Below are 25761 nucleotides of genomic sequence, written 5' to 3'. Positions count from 1 at the left end.
ATTCTATCATGATGTCTCAATGTTTTAGTGGGTGAAAGAGATGAAAATCAGTTCAACATTCCCACTCTACAAATAATCGAACTAAGATCTGGGAAGCTGAAGTGATTTGCTTATAGTTATTTCCATAGTTAACAGTGACTAAATCTGGTTTATTTATGCACAGTCTTACTTATAGTCATATATGGAAAAATTCTTTACTCCAATTTTGTTATCAAAAATCACTTTGTGAAGATTGCCAAAGTGATAATCATAAAATTCAATATCCTGAAGGTAACAGATAAAGATGGTGAATATAATAGTGAATTCAAAAAGTGGCACAGAAAACCCCATATTTGCTTTGGGGAAAGAGGGAATTAATCAAGATTGAGTTAAAGTGGACAGCATTCTGAAGAGAAGAACAGGACAGACAGTATGAAGTCATTTATGTGAATGTCATATGGAAAGACACATTACATGACCTTTAATTAAGGAAGAAATTGTCTCTAAAAGGAGCAAAAGGGCAGCGAATCATTATTCTACAGAAGAAACATAAAAGGAGACTATAATAGCAGCCACCAGTGTTTTTAATTGAGAGAAAGATAATTTGGAGAAGTGACTAAAACAGTTTTGACTTTCTGTCCTCTCTCCATCGGGATTGAATAGCAGTTAATAGCGCCAACATCCCCTGTACTTGCATCAGAAGCAGCTCTATAGGGTAGACCTCTCTAAGACAAATCTTTTCACTGTGAGTGGTTCCTTTTATAATGCGATTGAGTGTGCATCAGTGCCCTAACACACTCTCAGCTCTACGCAAAAGGATGATATTTACAAGATAGATGGCTTGGGGTTAAAAGTGGAGTCTTTGGACAGGTAAAAATTGAAGCTGAACAACCCTCTTGGGAGTCAGACACATCCACTAAGGGGCATGATGAGCCCTGTGCTCTACCTAGCTTAGCCTCCAGATAGCCTTAGGGATCCACTCCTGTCCTTTCTACAGAGGCTTTAATTAGCTGGCCCCCTGGTGTGTACCAGGTGGGATTTCACTCTCAAATTAATCCATCTTCTAAAGCTCTTATGTGGCTTCTCTTCCTTTCTCTGCACATTTTGTTTTTAGATCATCAGTTCCTGTAAGATACATGATTTACTCATCTCACTATCTAGGCACCATTATATGTAGTGCTTTCTTGGCCATTTAAAATGAGTTAATGATGCCAAGCCAATCACATGCAGTTTTTCATGTATAACATACATGTGAATGAAAAATTAAGCAGCATCCTTTGGAAATATAGAATACAAGCCATGATTTGCAACACTTATGCTCCGTTCCTTAGAGGGGAAAAAAGGAGGACACATTTAACTAGCCAACATGAATTGTTAGGCATCATTGCATACACAGCATGGGCCTGGGCACAGTGGAATGTAAGGAGGTACAGAATCACAGTTCCTGTCATTACAGAGCACTTTATACTTACTGTGCTATAAGATTCTCATAATAATACTGAAAGAAGCAGATTAGCCTCCTCAATTTGCAAGGCAAGCAAACCTCAGAGCCGTTGTGGGTTTACCAGCAACTTAGTAACAGAGTTGAAACTACATATCTTTCCACTCTTCAGATGTATGGCAGGTAGCTGACCATCCTGTTAGATGTCAAAGCTGTAGAGGACCCCAAGTCATTCTCCAATGATAGCCCCCAGTGAAGCTCTGGTAAATCTCCTTTCCCGACATAGCTCCCTGAAGGGCATATCAGTCCAGAAAAATTTTAGTCACTTTTAGTTATTGAAAGAGCTCCGTTCTGGTAATTGAATAATTCGTATTTATTATGAAATATCAATTTCATAATTGATTTAAATTTCTCTCCCAACCTCTCCCTTTATAGACTATAACACTTGGAGAGTTAAAAACTTGAAGAGGTTATCAATTCCTTCAGACTCAGTTTCCCCTTTTTCTTAGCCCATTTAATGCTGCTATAGCATAATACTCAACACTGGCTAATTTGCAAACAACAGACATTTGTTTTCTCACAGTTCTAGAGGCTGGGAACTCCGCGATCAAGGTGCTAGCGTCTAATGAGGGCCTTCTTGCTGCGGCCTTGCATAGTGGAACGTGGAATGGCAAGAGAAGACAAATGCTGTGTCCTCACATGGCAGAAAGACAAAAGACAGTGAACCCCCTCTCATAAGCCCTTTTTATAGCAACACTAATCCATTCATGAGGATGGAGTTCTCATGACCTAAATACCTCCCATTCAGCCCCACCTCCCAACACTGTTGCATTGGAGTTTAAATTTCCAACGCATGAATTTTAGGGGACATATTCAGACTAAAGCATCCCTTTTATATGTATGTGCTGTATATATTTATATAGCACACTACTATGAAATAAAATTAATAATATAACCTAGTCCATGAATATATATTAATGTATATATCTAAAGTCCTATGTAATGCTCTCACTGTAATATAAAAAAGGAAAAATGGGAATATTTTATAATACATTAACGTGTTGTGCAATGTATAAACATTCAGCTCTTATGACACTAGAAGATGTAGTGGTCGGATACTTGCTCATTATGTAGAACTACCCCAAGGGTAATGGTTATAAATGCTAACAGGCAATATTGCCATCAGTAAAGTGATTTTCCAAAATGGTAAACAACTCTTGTTAAATTCCAAATGAAACAAAGTATAATTTTTCTTCAATATGCATAGTAATTATACTCCTGGGAAAATCAGTATAAATGAAAACATGCAATACTTGGTTTTTATATAAAAACCAAAGTAAGGCTATAGGCTCAAGTAATAGGTTTTTCACCTACATGAATGCCCTGTAGAACATTTTAAAATAATATGGAATGAAGAGGAATTATTTGTCATACGAGATTGTTCCACAGTGCAAGATATGTTGCATCCTTGGCTGTAGCCCAATAAATGCCCATAGCAACTTCCATATTGTTGTGACAACTACAAAACACCCCATGAATTTTGAAGTTGACTTCTAGGGATGATACCACCCCAGGTGAGAACCTTTGCTGTAGAGACTCAGAGAAGAAGGGATGTTGTCTACCTTCTCACCCACCTTTTCCCTCTACACTCCTATAGTGTTCTGGCAGAGAGGGGGTGAGAACACCTCTTGTGACAAGATTGCAGCTCCTTCAGGTTGGTTCCTGCTGCTGATGGATCTCGTTTATTATATGCTCAGTGTGGTTGGATAAAGTACTCAACTGTTCCCACTGGGTGGGACTCTTTTCTTAGCATTTCCTCCAGGCATTGGGAGAGCTTTACGTGACTGGACTATCCTTATAGATTGAGCCCCTCCCAACTGGTGGCCTCACACAACATTCATCTCCTGTCCTATGGTGGAGTCCTTGGCAGGTCTGCAGTTCCAATCTCATCTCCCCACTACAACTCCACTTCTCAGGCCAATTTAAACACCTCTCCAATCACAAGCTTCACCCCACCCCATTACGCCCCAGTGGTATTTCACCAAGTGCAGCGGTATATGATGCAGAAGTAAGCTGGAAGCTAAAACGGTGAAATCCAATGTCAATTTCTTCTTATTATCTTTAAAGCAATTCTTTTGGAGCCGCCTCTCTTTACCTCAAAGAGGAGGAACCAGTGGGTCTTCTCCTCCACAGCTCCTAATAGAGTGGGTAGCCTGGGTCTAATCACTGTTTTGTTTATATGCCACCATGCAGAATCTTAACTTCCAATAAACAGGTGGAAATGTAGGAATCTTTTAAAGTTATGAAATGAGTTGTCCCCATTCCAGGATCAAGCCAGTGCTGTTTTAGTTCACACTGGCTATCAATATTTTTTCTTAATGACCCTCCCTTATTTGTAAGTCTAAGAGAATAATCTAGAAGAGCATGTTAGGAGGGGATATGGTGTCAAAAGAACAAGACTCCACCAAATAATCTGAAAAGCAATCTAGTGGAAAATTTTGGTCGTTATGGTGATTATTAATTATTGATGATCACATAGGAGACCCCTGACAAACCACAGCAGTGAAAGTAAAATCATGTCTAGAAAATAAGACTTAATTTATTTTTAATTTTCCAGTTATCAAATCTCCCCTTAATACTAAACTTAGAAGAAATTCTGCTCAATCATGTGTTAGCCAGGGAAGTGCAGAAAGGGCAGAAGAGTTTAGTTACTGTGAGAACAATTATTCTGTCATGAAACTAAGACAAGTCCTTAGAATGAAGCACATAAGCACATCATGATCTTGAGAAAAAAATCAAAAAAGCAAGCTCTCCAGGTTCTACATGGTCTTTGCGTACCTTACAGCCCTGGCTCACAACTCTCTCTCCCCTACTTGCTATGCTTTATACCCTCTGATCTTCCAGTTCCTCAGCTGTGCCTTCTCACCTCCCGGCCTTTACATCTGAAGCTTCTTCTGTCCAGCACTATACTGAGCTCATTCCCCTCTTCCCCTAGCCAGTTCCTAGTTATCTTCTTAAAAAGTCAGCTCCCTCTGTTACAAAATGTCAAAGCCAACTCTGTGTCTCCTTGTTGTTCCTTACCACAATATTAATAAAATAGTGAATTGTGTAAGTTGGTTAATTTCTGTTTCCTTTCCCAAATGAAAGACCCATTTGTTCACTGATGATTCTCTTATGTCTGACACAGCGCCTTGCCTAATGGTCACTGAAAAAATGCTTGCTCAGCAAGTGAGTGAATGAATGTTTTATCTGTGTTTATATAGCTAGCACGTGTCCATTCCCACAAAATTCAGGCTCATCTCTGCTCTGATCTTTTCTAACATGAAACACTGCCTCTCACAGGAAAAAATGTTCTGAACTTGTCAGGAAATTTATTAGGTGTTTTTCTAACATTAGGATTGATATATAAATAAAATAAAAAATTTAAATAAGTTTACTTAAACTTATTTAATTTTAATTGATTAATAATTAAATGTATTAAATTAATTTAAAGAAAAAATAACATTTTACCTTAAAACAAGAGAATAAAGATCTAAAAATCTAGCATATTCTTTCCATTTAAAAATATACTAATAATTTCAAGTAGTGTGAACACTAGATTTTTCATAATGGTGAATATATAGGATTTAGTTTGTGTCAGATGAAGGATGTGTCAAAAGAGTTGTCAAAAATGCACATGAAAAATCAAAACAGTTTATTGTATCTTTGGACCTGTTATCCAACATATAAGACTGCATTTAATGAAAAAATATTCTCCTTAACATATATGATTAATGAAGAGATTTGATTAAATGTTCCAAGTATGTTCAAATTTCTTTCACTGATTTTGTATAGTTAAAAAAAATAATAATAGTAAAGTCACATGCAGTTAGGGGAATTGAGGGGCTCTATGTAAAGTCCATACTTCATCGAACTTGGCTCTGTTTGGCTTTCCTACAAAGTAGATTTAAATGTCTGGTGGGTACATGGGCTGGGGTGGAGATCTTTTCACCTGCTCCCTAGTTGTAAGTCAGGTTTATGTCACAGAAAGGAGACCAGATAGTGTCATATTACCATAATCTGTTTAAAAGACAGCAGCACACCAAGGGAGATAGGCAGTGGGAGCAGTAAATCTGCAGTGCAAAGAATAAGGGGGTGCATTGTCAGGGGAGAATTTAGACACAATAATAAAACCAAGTGAGGGTCTGTCTGCTTTTTATTATCACCATTCATCATGTCAGTGATGAAATACTCTCTCTGGCTGCTAGAGCAGACTACCACCCCCTATCCCCAACTTCATATGCCAGTCTTAAACGGATTGTTTTTCCTAGAATAGTAACAGCTTTATAGAAATTATATGTCACAGTTGAAACCATTCAGAATGATTGCCCTCAGAATTAAAACTCAGTATTTTTTAAAACCATTGGGCAGAGATGTAATGGGATTCTGCCAAGAACTGAGCCAAAGAGGAAAAGTAGCTATATTCTTCCTTTCCTTTCTCAGTTGTTGTTTACAGTCTTGTTCCTTGGGCCTACTTTGATTTTAATCATCTCCTCACCAATTTCTTTATCCCTGGTCATGCCCACTTTAACACATCTCAGACACGCTGTCAAGATTTATCTTCATAAAGCTTCATAAAATCTTCTATAGCACTCACTTCTTCAAAAATCTTTACAGTCTAATTCTACCTCTGAGACTAAGTTTCTAAAGGTCATAGACGGTGTCTGATTCATTTTTTTAATCACCACAGAACTTAGTTCGTGGCTCTGATTGTAGTAGCCACTCACTATTTGCTGCCTGAATGATTTAAAAATTCAGCCAATAAATCGACTGCAAAATGATTGCCCTTTAAAAAATCATGTTCCATTAATTTCCATCATTTATTCAACATATGTTTATTAATCATCTATTATGAGTTAGGTAGGCCCTTTTGCTGTGCTGAATACTTTTCCATCCAAGCTCTACTTTTCCTGAGCAATTTCTACATTGAGGTTTTCTTTTTTTAACAAAAGAAACAGGAAGAAAAAAATTTTAAATCTCTCTTAAGATCTATAATTCATGTATCTTTTTAGGCTTCAAATCTAATATTATTCATTTCCAAAAAAGCACAATGCATGGGTCATAATCTGCTTTAGTCTATGAGTCTAAGTATATGAGAGTATATGCAAATAAAAAACCATCAAGGTTGAATAATATTTAAACAAAACAAGAGGTGAGTTATTACTTCCATGTGTATTTGCAAATTTGCAATTGGTAATTTTTCAATAATTAAATATTTGGCCACAGTTAAGAATCATGTATGTGAATGAGTGTGTGAGTCTGTGCAAATGTGTGTGTAGGAGTGTGTGTGGTGTTATCAGTGTGGCATGCATATTGTATATTGTATAATTTCAGGTAAGAATGCAGGAAAAAGAAAAAAGAAGTGTGACCGTCTCATAGAAAGAAACACGGGAACCATCAAGTTACACGTGCGTGATCTCCCTCCCTCCTCACCAGTGTTGTTGACTTTGTGGCAAGAGGTTCACCCGTCAGAGCTCACTTATGTAAGTTTGCCATCGAAGTGCATTAATAAGATGCTATAATTTAAATAAAATCAAAAGGGCACTCAAAAGTCTTATAGCAACTCTGCCTTAGAAGAACACAGTCATTTTATGTGCAACCCCTGGGGGCGGTCTGTCTTTTTGGAACTCTTGGATTTATGTAACATGAATATGCTCCTGCATGCAGAGGTACAAGTCATGTGGTCATGCCTCTGCTGCTAACCCTGATGAAGTCTGACAGCTTTGAGGTGAGAATTCCTAAAAGAATCTCAATGCAGGGAGGAAACAAATTTTCAAACAAACAAAGTACTGTAATATATATATATTTATTTGTTTGAAAATTTGTTTCTTCTGTAATATAGCTATAATCCATATAATCTGTTTGGGACTCTCAGAGAAGGGATGGCATTGTCTACAGGAAATCTTAACTTCATTCAAGTCTGTGCAAAACTGACCACCTAAATTAGTACTTGTTTCCACAAGTCCCTATTCCATTTTCCCTGCTTTACTGTTTTCATAGCATTATCTCTCCACGTGACATCCTACAAGTTGTTAATTTGCTTATTTTGCTTGTTGCCTGTTGTTTTCCCACTGGAATGTACATCCTAGGAGAGTAGGAACTTCTACTAATGTTTTTGCTTTCTCTCCAGTGTCTAGGACAGTGTCTGAGTAGATCTTCATAAATATTTGTTAAATGAATACATGAAAGAATGAATGAAAAAATGAATTAATGACTACTCTCAGCTGTGTTTTGTCTTTTTCTCTACACTGCCCAGCTTTTTGCCTTTACTAAGAATTGCTTGATGGCCAACTTTGAACATAATCAGGAAACTCACTGGTTCCTTTATTCTTGAAAAATAATAAATAAAAACACGAGAATAATACCCATAAAATACATGCTTAATGAACTTTTGTTAACAGAGGAAATAGGAGATTCTCTAACTTGTTTGCAAATTGGGCCGGATGACGGCTTATAAGTAATTCCTGAAATACTGACAAAGGGTCGGTTTACAAACTCAAGCCGGAGGCTTGGTCAGATTGCTGTCTCTGTGTGGTTCCTCCTCTTGCAATGTCACAGACAATCTGTCTGTCATCGCAGAGCAGGTGGCCAGGCAGGACTGTGGGTGTGGATATGGTGACTATGTCAGTTGCTAACCAGGGCCTGCACTGCAGCTACAAGGAGGTGATCACTATTAAGTTACAATTCCCACTGGACAGGGGCCAAAGAGTTTACTTTACCTTATAACCAAAATCCATCTTCTTTTCACATATGCCAGATCCCTTACAGGGGACAATAGGTGTTGATTAATTCATCCACCATGCACCATAACCTACTCTAGATGCTGAGGATTGAATGTTCAACAAGATAGACAGAGGCTCTATCGTAATAGACTGGACTTTCTAGATCATATTTTATAATTTTCTTATGTATCCTTGCCAGGTGAATTATAATATACACTTCTGCTTCTTAAAAGACTCAAAAGGCCCTAAAACATTTGTAAGTTCTTTTAAATTTCTAGGAAAAGAACCCATTTTTACATTCTGTTAAATATCAATAGCACCAATATAGAAACTGCATTGTGCCAGATGTAAAGAGCTTTTTCATTTGTCTTTGCCACTTATTAAATAGTTGATCTTAGGCCAGTGGTTTTTAGCTCTGGCTGAACCTTAGAACCACCTAGAAAACTTAGAAACAAAACTAAACGAAAGAGGGCCCAGATCCAGCTTGTGACCAATAGGAACAGAAGCTCTAAGGGTGGGGTGCAGGCTTCAGTATTTTTTAAAACAACCCAGCTGATACATATGTGCACCTAGGATTGGGCAAATCCCTTTTTACTTTCTTTCTTAGTTTGTGAAGCAAGATTAATCATAGCTCTTCCAACTAGATCATAAGGAAATCAAGCAGGAGCAGGGGATGGAAGAGATGGGCAAAAGGCTCCCTAACGGGTACAATAAACACTGCCTGGGTGACAGGCACACTTTTAACCCTTACTAGAGCATTACAAAAGCGATGTTAGTAATGAAAAACATTTGTACCCCAATATTACTCTGAAATAAAAAATAAAGAAAATAAAAAATAAAAGTTCTATAGACATAAGGTAAAAAAAAACCCTAAAGTATAGATAGAAGATAATTTTAAAGTATACACAAATAATGTACCATTTATTTTGATACACACACTTAGAAATGCTAAAGCAAATCCAAAGATGGCTAAGCTTTGTGTGTGATGGGATAATATTTCAAAGGAAAGGGAAAATAGGGTGTAGTTTCTGAACATTATTTGCTCATGATTACTCAGCATGCTTTAGGTCACAATGGATGAGTCTGAATTTTTAAAAAGATGAGAGCATATAGTTTCTTTATTTCCAGACACTTTCAGTGGCAGCAGAATCAACATCATTAAAATCATGGATTAAGACACCCATAATTTCAGTCTATTTCTCCTTAGGGATCTTTGTTATGACCATTTGCAAGGGCTACTGTCTGGGCATTGCAGTAACCACTAAAACATCAGCAGTTCTCAGAACAGTCTAATCAGTGACCAGCATTTGAAGACTCAGTGAAGGAGTTATATATCACAGGCAATGCCTTAGAAAGGAGATTTATTGAAAAAGCTGAAGTGCAATCTCTCAGGGACATTGCTTCAAAACTGGATTGTGAGGAACAGCTGCCTGGTACAGAGCACCCCAGGGGTTCATCTTGAGTCTCTATTGATGGAGAGTCCTTGAATTAATGCTGGGGAAAGTTTGTGGAAACTTAGTGAAAAAGTTTATGCCCTATAGATAAAGTCCCCTATTGGTAAAATTAATGTGACAATCAACATTTTAGTTGTAGTGGGATTTGTTTAAAAATGGCTGCCTTTGAAATTCCACCCTCGGCTTGTAGTAAAGGTAAGATCAAGATGATACTCAGACATAAAGGGAAATAAATATTGTGAAGGAGCCAAGAATGTGGTGTCCACTCCAGCGGTCATTAACCACACTCTGTACTTACAAAATCAGAAAGAGCACAAACAGCTTCTTTCATTACAGAGAGGAAAAGTACTCTTTTAATGCAGGAATGTATGTTTTCTTGGATTATTCCTTGTATAGAATTCTGCATAACAAAAATGATAGCATAGTCATTATAAATAATGAGGTAACTCGATTATATAGATTTATAAAATTTATATGGATATCATTTTATGGAACTTTACCAATATAATAACAACAGTATCAGTTATTGAGTAATTACTATGATGAACAACTATGCTAAGCACCTTATATACATTTTATCCTTCCCACAGCTTCTTGCAAGAGATTTTATGATTCATGTTTTCCAGACAAAGATACTAAGATTCAAGAGGTTAAGAGACTTCCCCAAGTTCACACAACTAGAGCTGAGATTACTACCCAGACATTATAACTCTGATGCCATAGTTCTTAACCAGTGAGCTATTCTTTTCTAACCCATTAATTGTTCTAGATAATGATTTTGCCATTGAGTAAATGTGGGTAGAGTTGTGGGGTATAGACTAGATATTTCCTTATGGCAATAAGGGGCAATGGAAAATGAGAGTGTCAGGATTTTGTACAAACCCAATCCTTTAATATAAGTTGCTCAAATGTAGAATTGCAGGCTTCTCATATCCAAAGACTGTGATAAATTCAGAGGAAGTGGCTGACCCCAAAGTAATGGAGCCAGGGGAGGAGGGTTGGACAGTGAGTCTACCGGAAAGGCTGTTCCCACTTTGTGGATTGTTGTACAGTGGCAGGGCCCATTGCTGGATGAGGTACAGGAGTGGTCAAAACAAAACTGAGAAGTAAAAGTTGAACTGCAGGAACAATACCTTGGGGAGGAGAAAGACTAGCACTTAGAAGTCAACAAAGAATCCTCATAGTCACTTCTAAAGCAAAGAACCCCAGATCCAATCAGGAGCAAAGAAAATTAAAGGACAAAACTGGGACCCAGCGGTCTGCCTGAGGTTCTTAGGTATGGAAAAATTCTTATTTTTACTAATGCTAAGCTCTCTACTCGCTGGCCAGGCTGGGGGTGCCATGACACCTTTTTCTTAGGTATAAATCAATATGAGACTGACTTATAGATGAGCAGGTAGGTGAGTGGTAAAGGCTGGCAAAGCAGGAAATGAGATGGGAGATGACTAAGAGGATATTAACACACTTAAGAAGCTCCAAGCAATGAAAAAAATAATAGTAGTACTTCTGACCTATGCAATTCAAAGTAAAATGAGAGGACTTACAACAAAATATTGTGTTACTTTTTCCTGGGATAAAAATTATTGGGTGTTTCAGTAAAGTATCAAATATTTAAAAAAATTGTTGGTACTCATGATCATGTCTAATTTTTTTGAAGACCAGACCTAATTCACATTTACAATTTGTCTGAAAATGAGTTTGCTAAGAGATCCCTCTGAAGGTTTTTTTGGGAAATAATTCATGAAAAACTGAACATCTCTAGAATATGCCAAATCGTAGTGATATTCCTGTGGAGTCTCCTAACTGACTGTGCCATATTGCTTTGGTTAGATAAAAGTGGAGGCTTGGGATTCTGAATCCCTAGCCCAGAGGAAAAAATAGCAATTAATATAGGAGACTACAATTAGGAAATAGTGTATTGTTACTGGGATATAAACCACCACTTTCCTCCATACAATATTTCTTCTTTCCAAAGCTACAGTCTACTGCAGCAGCCTCACTTATTCCTTACCTAGAGCCATAGTCTCCCATGGCCTTGTGCTGGTGATGTAGACTTTGATAATTCTTGCAATAAAAATCCAGTCATGTATGACATTAAGAAGGGAGAAAAAGGTTTTATTTGCCCTAGGGCCCTGGAACCATTATAAAAATGCCTTTAATGAGAAATGAAAGTCAAAGAATTAGGGGCTCAGAAATTGAGCCAAATCAAAAAGGGTGCCCAATCTCTGGGCACTAGGTTGCCACTTAATGGTTCTACATAAAGAGAAGTCTAACATCAGTTTTTTTTTTCCCCCAAGAATCTAAATTAACCTAAATATCAATCTAGATAGGAAAAGAAGAGGAATAAAGAGGACTAAGAAGTAGCCATATCTACTTAGCTGCTGACAACATAGACTTTGGGTATCACAGGCGTAGAGACATTTAAAGAACAGGGCTCTTGTTACTCTGTGTCACAAACATGCTTATACTTTCAAGAAAATCTGAGCTCTCAGTCAGTGGCCCATAATAGCAATAATAGGCCATACTCTTTCCATGGACTCTATTCCAATGAGATAGTAGTCCACTCACATTTTCATTTAGCTCTTTCATTCGGTCCCTTCATTTGGCTGTGTCTTATTTCCTAAAAGCAGAGTCTTCATTATGTTCTTTTCTAAGTGTCATTTAGAAGGCAGCCACTTCTCTCCAAGCCCCTTTCACTGACTGTGAGCCAGATATCTGCCTCTCACACTCCCTTAAAGTCAGGACTCTAAGTATTTTTTTGGCAGAGGACATATTCTAACAGAGAGATGGTGACCTTCTGTGTCTCCCCACGTGTCATTCTGTTCACGCCCACTAGTCAGTACAATCTAACAAAAAGTTTGTGCAGAGCATGACTTCCAAGAAAATTTCTCTTATAGCAAGGAAAGGAAAGTGTTCTTAGGAAGGAATGATTCCTGCAGATTTATAAGACAAGAAGTGAGTGTCCGTGACCACTAGATGAATGCGACATACCCTTGCTAATTAGAATGCAGTCTTCGTTCAGAAAGCATCAAGGTCACTTGAACATTTGCTAGAGACGCAGACCCAGGCCCTCGCCAGGTCTTATTGAGTAAGAAACTGCAACCCCCAGGTGCTTAATACCCACATTCATGTTTGAGGATTATTGGCCTAGAGCAGAGGTTCTCAACCTTTGTGGGCCACAGGAATCAATTGAGCAATGTAAAAACAAATTACTGATGCCTGGGTCCCACCCCCAGAGAGTCCAAGTTAATCAGTTTGGGGTGTGGCCTAAGCACTGGGATTTTTAAACGCTGCCCAGGAGACTCTGGGGTACAGTCAGGATTGAGAACCAGTGGCATAGAGGCAGAAGAGGGCAACTTCTCCCATTCCTCTCTTTTTGTTGCAGACTCAGACAGCCGGGTTCCTGGAGTCAGAATCTCTCTTTTCCTAAGGCCTGACTGCCCCAGAGCTGCACTGTAAGTACTGGTGTAGAACTCCACGGAAGAACTAAACTTTGTACCTAGTGCTCTACAACTCCCTCGTTCCCTCGCCTCCCAGTATAGCTGTTCTTGATCCCTACACCTGAGCAAATCATACCAGTGGCCAATAGCAACTGGTGCTTTCAAAATACGAATGTGGAGCCCCTTCTGAGACCTATGACAGACATCAGAGCCTGCATTCCCAGGTGTGTCTGATGTGCAGCCGGGGTTGGGAGCCAGCGAACTTCACAGGAGGTCTAGCCTTTCATCATGCCAAGTCATTAAGGATTTGTAAGAATGAATGAACTGTCAAGAGAGCAAGGGCCTGGTGCAGTGCTCCCTTATTAATTATGGGGAAGTGATGTATTGGCAATGATAATGCTTCTCTTGGAAAGGGCAATGAATGGTTCGTCGATTGCTGCATTAGGTCTTTCCCAACTCAACCTTAATGCTCAGATTTTACTCCTCTCTGTAGTTTAAAAGCAGCAAGGCTTTCCCACTAAACAGCCCCTTGGTCTTTATTCCCAGGCGACCCGCAATCTTTGAGGGAAATACCAACGCGGAGTATGTTTCAGAGTTCTTGGCTGGGAAATTACGCGCCCTCCCCCCGCCCCAAATCCTTATTTGCTTGTGTCAGCATCTAGTAGCGAGCGTATAGTCGTGCATAGCTGGTATGTAGGAAAACCACGGAGTAAGGATTTGAAAAAGAAAAAGAAATCATTGCTGTATCCCTAGATCCCTTTGCTAACAGATAGCTTCCTTTGGCAAAAGGGTGGACAGTGGAGGAAGAACGATGGCTAGATTAACAAAGTCAGAGGTGAGAAACCGGGAGGCGAGTTGGGGTCAGGGTCCTGCCAGTGGATGAGGCGAGGAGGGTTGACCAGAAAAGTTGCAGCGCCCGCCCGCGCGTGTCCCCGATGGGCTGGGTGCGGGAGAGAGCGCTAGCGCGCGGCCGGAACGCACTGCGGGGCCGACAGCCGGGAGGAAATCGGAAACGATTCTCAGCCGCGGAGGCCGGGAGGCTGGGAGGGCTCCTCACCCGCTCGGAGCTCCCGAAAGGCGCCGGCCGTACCCCCGCGCGATCGCCGAGGGAGCCCGGGGGGCGCGCAGGGGGCCGAGCGCGCGTGTGAGCGAGTGCAAGGCTGCGGACGCGGGCGGCGGGCGGCTGGCGGCGGGTGTGCGCGGGAGGGAGGGAGGGAGGGAGGGAGGGGGAGCGCGCGCCGCCCGGGCCCCGGCCCTCCCAGCCTCGCGGCCTCCGCGCCTGCCTCCCGCCCGCGCGCACCGCTGCCCGCCGCCGCCGCCGCCGCTCCCGCTCGCGCCGGCGCTGCACGGGAGTCCGCCCGCCGCCGCCGCCTGCTTTGTGCTTCCCCCAGAAGATGGGAGCGACCTCTTCCTGATCCGCAGCTCTTTAAAAGGAGGGAGCGCAGTGTATTTGCTGCTAGCGTGGAGGAACGGGGGAAGAACCCATCCACACTCCCCAAGCCAGGTAGGACCTCGGGATGGGCAAGCTGAAGGGATTTGGTCAGATACCGCGAACTATTTTCCGTTTGCTGCTCCTGAGGCTGCACTTCCCTCCGCTTTGGCAAACGACCGGTCTCAATTGTGTGTGTGTGTTTGTGTGGTGAGTGCGCGCCTGCACATTTTTCTCGGTGTCCGCGCTTCTCCTGGAGTGCAATTGCTCGGGCTGGTGCGTCTGGGCGTGAGGGTGCCCGCCTGCCAGTGCGGGCTGCCGGGGGAAGAAAGGGCTGCCCAGGAGAGATGCTGCACCCTGCGCCGCGCTGGGCTCTGAGGCTTCAGGGCGCGAAGAGCTAAGTCCACCCGGAATGCAGCGCTGCTGGGGATCCAGGCGTCCCCACCCACTGGGCTCCTCTCCGCGGTCATCCCTCCTCCCGGTAATCCCTGGGGTCTTCCCCAAGGCCACACTTGCGAGCCCCCTCTTTCCGGGCGGGCGCCGGTGCTGGTTCAGCAGCAACTGCGGTGAGGAGGGAGGTGTGGTCGGGGCAGAGGGGACAGAGAAGGAAGAAATGTAGGGGGGCGCGGGCTGTAGGGTCCACTTCTGCGACCACTGGGCCGTGGTGTGCGTTGGGGATTCTGCACACACAGGCGTCTTTCCCCGAGAGATTCGAAGGGAACTTTGCAGCTGCATTATCTGCTTCTGGAGCTTTGCTGGCTCTTGGGGAAATGGTCTGTGTTCTGAGATGTGAAGATATCCTTTTTGGATCCTCCTAAATGAAGAAGAGGGAGGAGGTCTGATAGCTGGACAGTTGGCTAAAGAAACCAAATCCGCCCCAGGCGACGCTTTTGAAAAGACAGTATGTGGCATCCTTGATTCTTTAAATCCTCCTCCCCCATGTATTCTCTTGCTATTTGATGAATGGCTTGGGCTGGCAATTCGTATTTCCCTCTCCAGACAAAGTGACAGTGCTTGGGTTGAGAGCAGAGGGGATCAAATTTAACAAAGAATTTTTGGAAGAGGGCGATGTGCATGTCGTCCGCAGTCGCTGGGAAGAAAGTCATGCTTTGCACTAGGTATCTTTTTAACCCCCGTAGCCTGGCTCCTTGAAGGCGCTCTCTGCCTCTCCTGCTAGTCAGCTACTAGTGGTTGTGAATATGACAATACAAACTTTGTCCTGCTGGAGGTGTAAAGACTAAAAAGAGAAAAAAGGATATCAGTGGGAGGTGTAGTGGAAGAAGCTTTTTAAAAAATGACAGATGTGGTGAAGACAGTACAGGCATCCTGATCATGGAGGAGCCTCTAGCTGAGTAGGTGGAGATTTCTGATCAGATCTGGTTAAAGGCATTGCTTGAGTGTCTCCAAATAGGAGCAGTTGAACATCCACAATCAGGGACTTGTGTGAAGAATTCCTAGGGGAAAGGAGGAGCAACCAGGAAGGAATTCTGAAAGTGTACCTCCCCCTCTTCATGCGCCCCCAACACACACATGGTTTCTCTTTCTCAAAGCTACTCCTGCAGCAAGTCAGGAAAGGAAGGAGGAAAATGAATTTAGATGTTTCATTCATTTCAGATAGGAAGACAAAGCCGGAAGGGGGATGATTGGTTTTAGGTTCCTCTTTCAAATCCTGTGTTACTTGGATTTAGCTCTCTGGGTTTGCTAAACTTGCTTAATTGGGAGGTTAGGCGGGTGTGAAAGCAGGAGGAAGGAAGGGAGAGCTAGCTCCATCTTTGGGGCCTTGTGAGTGTGAAGGTGGGGGAGGACCCACTTATTTCATCAAGAGGCAAGATGTGTGTTCTTAAATGGTTTTCGTCTTACAAATGCTGCCTGCTTGAAAGATTCCATTTGGATCTCAGAGCTCTTTGGCTAAGCTTTCTCCCACCTACTATAAAAGGAGCCCTGTTTCCCCCCCCCCTAAAATGGCTGTTGTCTTTTATTAAAAATGGAATGATGAATTCCTAGAAAAACAACAACAAAAAAGGACTGGGCAGAGGTAAACCATTATTCAGTGTTGAGCTGAGCAGGGCTGCAAAGGATGTAACAGTGTCCATGACAGTCAGACTTAATCTACTCCGTCTTGAAAGCTTATCAGGGCTGGAAGAGGAGAGTAATGAACTAGAAGAACATGAAGGCTGTGCTATCTATCTACCTACCTACTTACCTATCTACTTACTTTATTATTACTATTTAATGGTTTCCATTGTATCATTTTGGATTAAGATTAAGAAGTAGATAACCCTTTTGCTGACCAAGAAGGGGAGGAAAGAGCATATCAGTAACAGTGCTCTAACTCCAAATAAAATTACAAAAGGAAGGTGAGGTATAGTCATTAACACCTACAGGACTATTTACAGGAATTATGTTAATTGCTCTTTTAAGCTTACTATGTTTTGAAAAAAATAAAATATATTCCAAGAGAGCTTCAGCATTTGTTAACAAGCTATATTTAACATGTTTTTTACCAGACAAAAATAGACTTTTATTTATCTTGCAAAGTAAATGCATGGCTCCTTCCCTCTTAGTACGTAATCTATTTCTTTGACAAAGTAAATGGTGAGAAAAGCTCTGCAGATCTAATGAAGTTGCATTAGTTAAAGAGGGATCTTTAAAAAACAAGCCAAAGAATTCATTTAGCTCATGGATGTGATTGTCTCAAAGTAAGCGCATTTTAACATCTGATTTTCATGTTGTGATTCAGTGAGACAAGCCTTTTCTCCATGGTGACTTAGGCTGAGGGAGAATAGTATATAGGTAGGAAGCAGCTGCCCTGTCAGCATGGAAATAAACAAAATTCAAACTGATATTGAAATTAAATCTGAAAAAGAAATACATAGTTGGAAAAGGATTTTAGAGCACATATGCTACATGTTTTATTTTATTTTTTTTCAGTAGGGGTGTATGTTGCTTTCAAATAAAAATTGAATTGTCACTTTATATTAGCTAAGAATTTAGGAATCAACGTGCCGTTACTTCTCTCTTCTTTCTGGCCCTTTCATCCTGTTTTTGGCCTCCAAGGGTAAATGTCTCTTGCTAAAACATCATCTAATATCCTCCATACTTCATGGTTAGACCCCTCACTCTAACCTCCTATACCTCATAGTTAGAGGTCCTTCTGCTTTGTGCACCCCTCATCATCATAACCTCTACCAATAGTCTCCCCTCTGACCATATTCTACTGCTCCCTCTTGTGGCAAATATTCTCCCTGACTTCTCTAGAGTCTAGAGTGCTATCTCACTTATAACTGCCTTAGCTATCTATCATTTGGCTAACCAAGCCAGTGGGTTGCTGAACTAGCTGTTTCCACTTTTCTCTTTGAACAAAGGGATTTCCTTCCCTTGGAGATATGGTTGAGATTTATTGGAAGTAAATGCCGAGTATTCTCTGACCCGTTGGGATGGACTATATTCTGGGAATGTGAGCTTTCAGTGTCTCTGCCTTTGAGATTTTGATTTGGACTCAGGGATAGTCCAGTGGGGCCTCATTAAGTGCAGTGGGATTATTTCCAGTTTTCTTTCTTTCTTTTCCAAAAGATCTCTCTCTCTCTCTCTTTCTCTCTCTCTCTCTCATTCTCTCTCTCTTTCTCATTTCTCTCTTTCTCTCCCTGCCTTCCTCCCTCCCCAGCCCCTCATACACATACATACATCATAAAATACATTTTGTACAACAAATATTTTGAAGAATTAAACTAATCAATTACTAGATTTTTTAGTCGTATTTGTAAATTAAACAGCTCATTTTCCAAACTGGAGACTTCTAGGGTAAACCCTTGCTGGTAAGTTTTCATCAAGAGCAGTTCAGAATACAAATGAGGAGATCTGGTGCTTTTTTCCAGTGTGTTGACTGAACTGGAAGGACAGTTGCTAGCAGCTCTTGCTGCCTCAAGTGTTTTTTGTGGGTTCTCTTTAGTGGCAACTCTATTTTATATCTACATTTGCAGTTGTCCCGTGATCTGCCCAGCCAAGAGTGTAGACAGAAACAAGACAGACAAAGGTTTAAGAGAATTACATTTTTTTTTTAACCTTACATGAAACTTTCTAAGCAATTTCAGGAGAAGGAGGCAAACATATGGTAGGAGAAAAGCCCTGAATGGCAGCTGAAGTGAAGAAAATGTCTTTGTGGTCAAGGGCAAGTGTATAATAGGCAGCAGTCTATAACAGTGATTTGCAGATGGGCAAAACATTCCCAGGTTAAAGCATTTATCCTTTGGCCAACATAGGATCTGAAATTCTCACTATTAGAGCCATTCATGTGAATAAAGAAATTCTGTCTAGTAGTCCCAAATAAAATGTAATGATATTGCCTGGGAAAGAGTTGCCATTGCTTCTCACAAACCATTAGCAGATGATCATTTTGGAACTTGGATTGGTCTGGCGGGTAGAAATCCTGAGAGCCTGGAACACAGGAAGTTGCAAAGGAAGTGAAAGAGGTTCAAGACTACTTTGCTGCCCAGTTAGTGCATTCAAAGGGCCTTTTAGGTGGGGAAGTGTGAGGCATGTGAGTGTCTAGAAATGGGGCTGTTTATGGGAGCAGGTAAAGAGTACCCAGAGGCAAGGATAAACTCGTAGAATTTTTTTTTTCTGAGGAAGCAAAGGTAACAAAAGTATGATCGTTTCTTGAAAATTTGGCCTTTGTAAGCCTTCTGAGAAATGGGCAGAATATTTTGGAATACGTATTCATACCCGTATCCTAGAAAATGCTAGTGTGAAATCAGTTTGAACAAATGGTTTCTTGTGTATGCAATACATCTAGGAAAATAAATGTAAATATTAGAGTCCATTTAAATTTTTAAAAAAATACAGAAAGAGTAATCACTTTGTAGATGTTATTGCATGTGAAATTAGAACAATTAATAATTTCCTGGTTGAATCTAGTAAGAGAGGAAGTCAAATAGACAAGGCAGTGAGTGATTCAGCAATTTACTTCAACCCATGATACTTATTGAGCACTCAGTGTATGCAAGACCCTGTGCGAGGCTTTTCAGAGAATGCAGGTGATGGAGAAAAGTTATTTGACATTTGTTGAGCGTTCATTATGTGCCAGGGAATAATCTAGGTGTTTTGCATATGTTTTCACATTTAGAGCTCCTGAGTTCACCACAAGGAATTATCATTGTCCTGATTTAAGAATGGAGACTGGCCGGGCGCTGTGGCTCACGCCTGTAATCCTAGCTCTTGGGAGGCCGAGGCGGGCGGATTGCTCAAGGTCAGGAGTTCGAAACCAGCCTGAGCAAGAGCGAGACCCCGTCTCTACTATAAATAGAAAGAAATTAATTGGCCAACTGATATATATATAAAAAATTAGCCGGGCATGGTGGCGCATGCCTGTAGTCCCAGCTACTCGGGAGGCTGAGGCAGAAGGATCACTCAAGCCCAGGAGTTTGAGGTTGCTGTGAGCTAGGCTGACGCCACGGCACTCACTCTAGCCTGGACAACAAAGTGAGACTCTGTCTCAAAAAAAAAAAAAAAAAAAAAGAATGGAGACTATGCTTCAGCTAAATAACTTGTCCAAGGATTAATAAATCATAATCCATTGCAAAAGTGTATTTTAAAGTTAAAATCGAGATTTAGGATGAACTTCAGCAAAGGTGAGGAAATGGGGCAGACGACCTGCCAGCTTATTCCTCCCTAAATTTGATGACTGTGTTTCCCACACCATTACAGGTGGTTTTTTACATTTGTTTAGTATCAAATGGCTCTGGTGAGTTTTCCTTTGAGCTTCTTGAACTTCTCTGAATTCTTACTTCTTCCACTTCCCCTTGAAGCACAGGACCCAGGGCCACCCTTTTGTTTTCTCCTCTGCTCTCTATATAGAATCCAGTCCTTGCAGCAGGTTTAGAGAATCAGATTGCTTACTCTACACCTCAACCTAAATTTCCTCTGCAGACTGTGTTAGAGCCCCAACTGTGAGTGGCATCAGAGTTTGGAGAGGGGTGCCTATCGAGTGTCTTTCAGAAGTTCCAAGTCACTCTTCCAAAATAAACTTTCAAATGATGGGGATCGCAGGCCCCCGCAGAGCTGGAAGGTGTGAGTTGGTGTTAGGCAAAGTCGATGGTTCTTTTACCCTGACCCTGTCTTTCTTTCCCAGGACATGCAGCTGCCAGTGACTCTTTTTAAGAGCTTCTCTTTGTCAGTGCTCTCATTGCTTAAGACCAAAACTAGCAATGAAGGAGACGTTAGACTTCATATATTTTTTTGCTTTGTTTTTATTTTTGCTTTTTACAAATATGCAATGAAGTCCATATAAAATTAAATGCTTTGTAAGAGTAAAATAGGAGATAGTAGAATCCGGATCTCTGACTCTGAAGTCATTTCACCAAAGTCACATCTTTTTTCCTTTGTGTAGGAGGCCTCCAGAAACTTGTCTGTGTTTTGTGGCCTTGGGAAGCCCATCATGTCTAGCAAGGAATCTTTAGGATGGAAAGAAAACCATGACTTTTCTTCTAGTCTGAGGATATCGACTAACAAAATGAAGGACCGTAGGGTTCTCAGACTAAAGGTCTCTGAGGTCAGCGGGCATATTCATGGTAGTTATAACATTTTTTTTTAATTCAACAGATGGTGCATTTGATACTGTACACGTTAGTTACTTTCTCTGTGCTCGCTTTCCTCATCTATTAAATGGGAATAATTATGGTAAAAAGCTTTATGGGGTTTTGTGAGGAACAATAAATTAATGGTAGTAAAACATTTGGAACAGTTTCTGGCACATGAGTGCTCAGTAGGGATTGACTTATTACCTGAGAGATGGCTAGTGAGAGAGAGCACCTGTCCTTGCCTGTGTCCCTGTACACGGATTTGCTACTTGGTTGTGTGTGTGTGTGTGTGGGAGGAGTGTTATGGGAAGGTGAAGGAAGGTAAGTACACACATAATGACATATATCAAAGATCAGAAAGCTGATTTTTGAATGGGTGTGTAGTGAATATTTTTGGCTTTGTGGACCATAGGCTCTGTCAGAATTACTCAACTCTGCTGTTGTAACAAGAAAGCAGCCATAGATAATACACAAATGAATGGGCAGGGCTGTGATCCATAAAATATTATTAATATTTATGGACACTGAACTTTGTCACATAATTTTCATGTCATGAAATGTTCTTTATTTTTCATTTTTTTTCAATCATTTAAAAATGTAAAAACATTTTAATTTTGTACGCCCTACAAGGACAAGTGATGGGCTGAATTCGGTCCACTGATCTCAGTTTGCCAACTCCTGACACACAGTGTAGATCGTGAGAGTTACAAATACAAACAACATCAGTGGGCTTGGGGAATCCTCCCAATTGGTGTTAGTGTAGTGTGAAGAGAGATGGCCTAGAAACTCAGAGACCTTGTTTTAGAGCCTAGCTCTGTCACTTCTGAGATGTGTGGCTTAGAAAGGCCTTTTAAATTATCAGGGCTGATTTTTTGTTGTTGTTGTCAAAAGGGTGGGGGCAAAGTTAGATGACTCTTAAGGGCCTTCCTAGCAATGACAGTTTTATAGGGGGACACTTAACATTTGAGATGGATCATGGAGAACAGGTCTGAACACATTGGGAAGGAAAATGTGGTGCATATTTGGGTAATTTTCATGTAGCAGCTCAGTTGACTACCCGCTAAACAGGTGTCCTCAAACTACGGCACTCGGGCCACATGCAAGTGTTTTTGCCTGTTTTTTTTTTTTTTTTTTTTTTTTTTACTTCAAAATAAGATACGTGCAGTGTGCATAGGAATTTGTTCATAGTTTTTTTTAAACTATAGTCCAGCCCTCCAACGGTCTGAGGGACAGTGAACTGGCCCCCTGTTTAAAAAGTTTGAGGACCCCTGAGTAGGTTGACTGATAGTAAATGGGTAAAGATGGATAGCTGCTGTGTTATGGCTGACCTTCGATGCCAAAGTGTGGGATTAGAATGCCACTGATAAAAATTGTCAGCAGAATCCCCAATTTCACAGATGAGGCTGAGAGAAAGAAAGTGACTTGTACGAGGACATATAACTGGTCAGTAGAGCTGGAACCAGCAGTCATTCCTTGCGAGACCCGTGAAGCTTCCTTCCACCACGTTGACCCCAGCAGCGTAGAATGCAGTTAACTGCTGTTGTGTGGATCTGACCTCCGAGGGGAAAGTCTTATATAAATTACAGAAGCTACTTTCAGTCTTTTCCAAAGATGATCTCATACCCCAGCATCCCTAAGAAGGTAGGTCTGTGAACAATCCTATTGCAGAGAAGGGTAAAAACACTCCAGCAACCTTTTGCCTGGTTTCCTGCTAAGTGTCTTTTAAATTTCAGCTCAGATGTTATTTTTTTTCAGCAGAGCCTTCCCTGACACCCTATAGGGCAGGTCCTCTGTTACTTACTCTCAGAGGGCTGTGTTTTTTCCTTCATAGCATTTTTCATAGTTAATAATTATGGGATTTTTTTGGTAATAATTTAAATTAACATCTGTTCTCTGTCTTCCCAATTAGGTAATAAATGACAGGAGGAGAGAGATTGTGTCTGTCTGTCTCATGGTTCTAGCCCCAAAGCCTCACACTCTGCCAGACACATCACAGATATTCAGTGTTTGTTGAATGAATGAGTGAATGAATGCTCGCTCGTTGGTCACTGATATTGATAAAAACAATCCTTGTGTAAGCAAAAGCTTAATAGACAGAGCTAATCTTCTCTTGCTATTTAAATAATTAAATGGTTAGCATTTCTTTTTCCATAGACTTAATTTTCTCTACTTTGTTCAATGGCCCCCTCAGGATTACCTTTGTGATAGATGAATCTGCATCTATTGCAACCCTCACCTGTCACAAAGAGACAGTAATATACCAGTGTCAGTATAGTTACTAACATTAAAACCATAACACTTAAACTAATATTTAAATAATTCTTCATATACAGGTATACAGAATTGGTTTAAAGAATATATTTACTAGATACCCTATCTGGTAAATAAACTGTATGTTTCTTAAACTGTGCTCAGGAAATTGTAAAAATTTCATGTTTTCCCATAAGCCACCAACACTCCCTTTATTCCTCAAAATAATAAGATTTGACTAGTTCCTTTCTAGCTGACTTCCATTTTAAGAATTTATTGGTTCCATGTACATATACACTTGGTGTCAAAGCCGTGTCACTGAATATATCGTCAGGAGCTTTAGAAAACTGTAGCATCGAATGTTGATGGAGGGTCATCATTATGTGAGCATCTATCAGCTTGACTTTTTTTTTTATATTTCTTTTTACTTCCTACTTCTGCTCTTCTTGAGAACATCTTATTCTTTCAAGGACTATGATTTGAGACTATTTAGGAAAATGTAAAAGCCTTGCAAACCTCAAATTGATAGGGTTCCCTCTCTTGAAAGGCTGTCTACTTGAAGATGAAGCTTAATGACTTGGGGGAAAAAGCTGATGAAATTTACCAGCCTCTGCTTACATGACCGGCATTTTCCTTGTTAGAAAAGACTTTTTACAAAAGGAAACAAATCATTCTGGATGTTCCTATCACACAACTTGTGATTGAATTCTGTATTAAACGTCCCAGTTACAAAGGCAGACTAGATAGTAGAAAGAGAGAATGCAAAGATTTACTCTCGAGTTGAAGTGAAGAGGGAGAGTGGGTGCTGCCTCCTAAAGAGGCTGTAATTTAAAGTGTGCAGCTTTCCTCACCACCTAAGGAGTCCAGTTTGGGGTTCATGTTTCTGCATGTTTTCTACTGCTACTTAGGGCTTAGGTATGGAAACTAGATAGGTCTCTGAAGATGTCAGTTTATCCTGAGTCTTTGCCCTCTGCCAATATAGCGTCCTGGCAAACCTTGCCTGTTCTGCTTGGAGAAGGCAAAACTAACCTGCAATAACATTACGAAGAAGGTACTTTCAGAAATTACCTCCAGGGCTTTAATCTCCCCTGTTGGGGCTCCTGTGATCTCCTATTAGGGTCCATCCTTGGCTGCCCTCCAGTCCCCCTTCTCCCAGACATACACTCACTTAGGGGCTTTCTAATTTGTTCTTGCCTAAGTCCCAGTCTGTGAGGAGGGAAGCCTGTCTGACATATCATTTCACACCAACGTCTTACTCATATTTGAACAGATACTGTCTTCTGATTTTCAGGTAGTGCCTTTCTTCAAGCACGTCATTTAGTTGCTCTGCTGTCCAGTCTGTTTGCTAAACATGCCCCATACCCTGGTGCCAGTTCTACCTCTCCACTTAGGTTTCCCCCTTCTGCCTTTATGCCCTATACTTCTCAAGGGCGCTGCCAAGACACCTATATCACAGTCACCTGCAGTGCTTATTAAAATTCAAATATAGGGGTTCTTCAACTGTCTATCTGAAAGGGCCTAGTTAGCTGCATTTTAATGAGTTTGCAATGTGATGCTTAGGGGATAAAAGGAGGGGATAACCTCCTTTTATGGAATTTTTCATATTCTTCCTTGTATTAAGGGTCATTTGAGTAACTGTCACTTGGAGACTGTAAATTCATTAAGTGCAGGAAATATGTCAATCATCTTTGCAATCACCAGTGTCTGTTATGGTGCTTTGCTTATAGAGGGCATTCAATAGATGCCTGATGAATAAGAGAAGGGTCCATTCCCTCCAGAACTAGAAATAATAGAGAGAGTTCAAATTTCTCACTATATACAAATTCCTCAAGGTTAAATGTCAACAGACTAGTAGGGAAAATATTTTTAGGTAGGAAATCTTTTTTGGTGACCTAGATATAAAAGCACGCATATGACCTCATTCTTTTTCAGTTGGGTAAGGTCAAACATCAAAAAATGGTTGCTCTTTCTCTTCAGGGTTGATGGCGAACAAATTATTACCTAAAATAGTTACCATTGTCCATCAAGAGTACCCTGAAAGATTCACTGAGTACAGGGGATATGCTCAAAGGGGGCCATTATACTTGAAATCTCTTAGTTGCAGGACCATAGGCTGAGCAGTTTGAGGTTTGTAGTACCCTGGTTGTATTAATCCAAGACCCCAGGTGCATTAACCTGGGAATTAGGTAGTCTACTTGAGTATTCAGTGCCACTGTTCAAATTCTAGGAAAGTCTCTCTTATGATTCTCTAGTAATGGAAGAGTTCTGTTGTCCACAAAGGGTACTCACTCCTTCAATCTGGAAATGTCCCACTAGAATACCAGCTTTGGAGACATATATTACTTGTCTTTGTGACATAGTGTCTGGCACATATAAGTGGCTAAGAAAAACTTCCAGATGAAACCATGAATGAATGTGTTGTTTTTCCTTTT

At 40.8% G+C, this 25761-nt stretch overlaps 1 protein-coding gene across 10 annotated transcripts in view; it reads left to right on the top strand.

The window, feature by feature from the left end:
- The window catches only part of SLC8A1 (solute carrier family 8 member A1), a 366483-nt gene that overhangs the window by 40225 nt on the left and 300497 nt on the right, over nucleotides 1-25761 (top strand). For 7 of the 10 annotated variants that reach the window (XM_012788537.2, XM_076000699.1, XM_012788542.2 and 4 more), the window contains exons 2-3: nucleotides 6794-6942; nucleotides 13021-13090. The gene's annotated coding sequence lies outside the window, so the exon portion shown is untranslated. Of the gene's footprint in view, nucleotides 1-6793; nucleotides 6943-13020; nucleotides 13091-14347; nucleotides 14580-14736; nucleotides 14986-25761 lie in introns of those variants that run through there. The other 3 variants (XM_012788549.3, XM_012788543.3, XM_020288596.2) reach the window with 2 other exon arrangements.

The sequence above is a fragment of the Microcebus murinus genome, chromosome 3 (assembly GCF_040939455.1).
Source record: "Microcebus murinus isolate Inina chromosome 3, M.murinus_Inina_mat1.0, whole genome shotgun sequence".
Classification (NCBI taxonomy): Eukaryota; Metazoa; Chordata; class Mammalia; order Primates; family Cheirogaleidae; genus Microcebus; species Microcebus murinus.
The sequence above is the reverse complement of the archived record's forward strand: the minus strand, read 5'-3'. Positions and strand labels throughout refer to the sequence as shown.